This window comes from Salmo trutta, chromosome 21, assembly GCF_901001165.1.
Source record: "Salmo trutta chromosome 21, fSalTru1.1, whole genome shotgun sequence".
NCBI lineage: Eukaryota > Metazoa > Chordata > Actinopteri > Salmoniformes > Salmonidae > Salmo > Salmo trutta.
Genome location: NC_042977.1, coordinates 11,089,142 through 11,093,608, shown reverse-complemented (window position 1 = coordinate 11,093,608; position 4,467 = coordinate 11,089,142).

Genomic DNA, 4,467 nt, shown 5'->3' with positions numbered 1-4,467 from the left:
ACCCGCAGCTTTGGCTTTGTCTCTCTTCCAACTTCCCTCTTTTCTATCAATGACTAATGCTCATACAATCCTTCCCTTCCTATCTGACACTTGTAAGAATTTCCATGGCTTTTGACTATTTGTCTAGGGGCTTTTGTGTCTAGGGGCTTTTGACTATTTGTCCTATATCCAACATCTGGGTATTCTCCCTGACTCAAATCATTGGACTAATTGTAATCCGGAGAATCTGTTTTTCTACTGTAAAAATAAAGTTGTTTATTTGCAAATGTTCATGCAGGTTAATTTTAACTGCAGAAAAATGTGAGCAAGATAAGAGTGACGTTTTTAAAGATGCTTTACAGAAATGTTGCTTGGGAGAATTGTTGCCCAAAAGGGACAGAAATCTTGTGCATAAATTACCTCATTGGACAGAAAGGGACACACCTCCCCATAATAATATATTGTTTGCCTAAAACTAAGGATGCGTGTGGTTTGCAATACCAGAAAACTGAACAACAAAAAACATCCACAGTGCTGAAGTAAAAAAATAAATCCAATGGCCCGTGTGAACTCTGGGGTCGATCAAGGGGAAAACACTGTTTTCACCACCAGACAGCCGATTAGCACTCATACAATGGCCTCTGACCGCAAAGCTAAACAACAGCAGAAAGGAGAAACAAGAACATTATTCATCTTCTCTAGATTCATAAACCTGTCCCATAAAACATGCATGGACTTCATTGTCAATGGGATTTTTTTTGTTGCCAAAATGCCAACCACACACACAGATCCACAGGGTTCTCTAGTTAGCATTCGTCCTGAGGGAGCAGATGACACCACAAATCTTGAGTAAATAAATCTTTACGTTAACTTAAATGGGGGGGAATTAGAGTTATGGTGTGGAGTCTGTGGTCTCTGTCCCCTTGGTGAATGTATATATCACAGTGTGAATGAAGCCTCGGAGAGGGTTGTGTGTGACTAATAGAATGAAAGCGTACCCAAAATGTACGTCAGACCAGCTTGAACAAAAAGGGGAATCAGGTGCTCAACTGAGGGACTTAATCATGTGTGACTGTGTGTAACTGTGTGTGTCTCATGCCAATCAGACAACACTTTGCTCATTTTCCACAGAAGTAAGGTGTGTGTGTGTGTGTGTGTGTGTGTGTGTGTGTGTGTGTGTGTGTGTGTGTGTGTGTGTGTGTGCGTGTGTGTGTGTGTGAAGGTCTGATGGAAATTTCATTAACAATAGGGGAACATCTTGGGTCTATACTTGCGAACGTTAGAAAAAGTTTTTCTCCATCTCAAAATGCACATCAGCCAATTAAAATGGTCTTCATTGTTGCACGTGACAATACGCTACATGTTAGCTGTTCCCATTACATAACCTGGCATATTTAGCTCTATGCTAACCTGACAAGGGGACAGTGTTAATTTCCTGTAACATATTTTACATCAGCCTATCAAAGATCTTAGACTTTATATTCACCAACCAATGGCATTTCTTAAAATAGATCAACTTGGCTACCAGGGTGATATTTAAAACCTCCAAATTCAAGGTTTACTTTTGTTAAACTTGGGGCTCTATTTTAACAAACGTAAAGCAAATGGTAAATCTAAGTGCTGGCGGTAGCTCTATAGGTTAGGGGTGTGTCAGAAATATTGTTGCTATTTTCACAACCATAATTATGGGCTCAGTTGCTGGCCGGAAAGTGCTGAGTTTTGATGAATAAACAAGTTGTGGGTGTGTCGCGGCTTAGCCTCTCATTGGCCAATCAGAACCTGCTCCAGGGCTAAATATGTGGTTGCTTCAAGTTGTGTATTTAAGGTCTTTCATGTATTGTGTTCAATGAGTTGTCATCAACTCCAATCCCAATGTTAGTCTGTTATAGCTTAGTTCGTTAAAAGAGTCTAAGCCCTGTCTAAGTGGGGGGGGGGGGGGGGGGGGGGGGGGGGTTGTTTTAAGAAGGTCATACCAAGGATCATTTAGCTATTTGATATTGCATTTTAAGACCCCTTGAAGTATAAAATTTATAAAAAATTATTTGATGAAACATTTGATTTGGCATTACTGCTGTTAGCCCATACAAACGCATTGAATAAGAGATTCACTATATGTAACAACAGTCCCAAAATAAATTATCTAGAGGTAGTTTGTTCTGAAGTATCTGTCCTTTAACTTATAGATATAAGAAAGATCAGGATTTTTTTTATTTTTTTTTTTATCTTATTTTTGGCATTCTACAATCTCCTTATATACTTCCATACATTTTTATTAAATAATTTGCTGGTTTTTCGTTTAATTGTATTAAAACCAATCCGTTTTTTTTAAACAACAACAGAAAGAAATACATGTAAAATGTAATGATATCATAAAATATCGCATTGCTGTTGTACCAGCCTTCCTTAAAGTCGGCCTAGGGTAAGGGTAGCCTGCGGAGGGCTTGGGTTTTGAACATATGAAATGGAAAACAAGCAATTGTTTAGAGGAAAATAACTTTTAAATACGAGGTTCACTGGTATTCACAGAGGTTCTCATCTCTCCCATCATGATGGGCATGGATACATGTAGCTTACATCAAGGAGGTGGTATTATGCACGTACAAAACGGAAGCTGCATGGCTAAAATAATGTAGGCCTGCCTACAATACGTAGATAAAAAGGGAATGTCAGCTCACTGTTTTACTCCTTTCAAACTTGATCTTTTAATAGAGCTTTGGCGATTAAGCTTGAGTAGGACAAAAAAAAAAACAGTCTTCATTGAGAGGGGAGGCTATGCTTGGTTTTTAATCAAATAAAACGGAATGGGAAAAACATTATTTTATGTTTCTAAATGTGAAGTATTCAGGCACCAAAAGCACATTACTGTTGTTCCATGTGCTTTTGGGCAGTGTGCGTCATGGCTGGAAAGGCTGCATTTCTGCTGTCAAAATTAATTCCATAATCAACCATGTTACCGCATCAACCAGCTTCTGGTTGGTTTTAAATATGCCTACCAGTGCTGCCTGAAATTAGCACTTTGTGTCACGTTTTTAAGGACACAACTCAAATATTTCCACCCCCGCCCATCTGAGCGCAAGTGAGCAGATATAAAACGGGTAAATTACGAATGTGCAAAAGTTTGAAAATAGCAGAGCGTTGGCTTTAACGGGTCAAAATTGGCAACGAACGTGCGTTTGACACTAGTGCCGCCTTAAAGCCAGCCTAAAATAGAGCCACAGATTTTCTAAACCCAGAGGCTCAACATCACGAGACTTCCGGGAATGCTGGCGAAACAAACCAACCAGACCAGGCCGGAGTTTAGGGTTTGGGGTTTGAGAAGTCAATGAGAGAATTGAAAAACTCTTCCTTAGTTGTTCATTTTCTCAATCTAAAGGCACAACTTTTTTAACTTGTTGTCTAAGAAATACTAAAGAAAACTATTTATCTTTAAAAGTTATTCTTTATTCAAGCTAACCGAAGCCATACAGTATAGTGCATTGAGCTGGAATATCCCGCTCTTCAACTGATGTATTACCTCCGATACAATATGCCCCATCCCCCTTATCAAGATATGCTTTTTCCGTATAAGATAAAACAATAGCAAATCACTATAAATCCCAGTTACAAGTCTTTGCATAGTGAACACTGCATTTCAATAACAAATGTACTCTTCCTCAATAGCCTCTAAGGTGCTTTTACTTCTCTCCCTGTCCGTCTCACTTCAACAGGCTGCCCTGGTGGGTCTGACACAGAAGTGTCTGGGCTTGACATTGTCTGACTTGTAATGCCACTCTCTTGCCTGTCTGCTTGCTCACACTTAGGTACATGTCACAAGTGTCTCCTATTTCTCCTGTATGGTTGTCACGGTTTTCACCACACGAGCCTCAACGCTTCAGGTTTCACCATCATGCATTTTTACTCCATCATTTGAACTGAGTGCACTGATCACCTTGGACCCTTTGTCATAGTACCTTTTCCGTTCACTCTTTTCTCTCTGTTCGTTAAGAATGACCTTGTCATCCTTCTCTGTTTTCTAGGGGTACTGGGAACCTAGTTTTGAGTTTCCTGTTTGAACAACAGCTCGGCATGAGACAGACCATGTTTTTAGTGGAGTAGCCCTGTAATTTAACAAAGCTAGATTCGGATCTGTCCTCCAGTTGAGAGCTTTCTTAAGCAGTAGTTTTACTGTTTTGGCACCTTTCTCGACTAACCCATTGCACTGTGGGTACAGTGGGCTGGATGTGACATGCTTGAATCCGTACAGTTTAGCAAAATCACTGAAAGCTGAACAGCTGAACTGTGAGGCGTTGTCCGTACGGACTACCTCTACGACTCCACGGCGAGCAAAGAATGACCTGATGTGAGTTATCACCTGACTAGCAGTAGTGTCCTTCAGCCAAGCTCTCTGGGTAATGAGAGTAATAGTCCATCAGTAGAACATACAGTTCTTGCCGTCAAGCGCAAATAGATCTTTGCCCCATGGTTTCAACACTTTGTTTTCCTCAACTC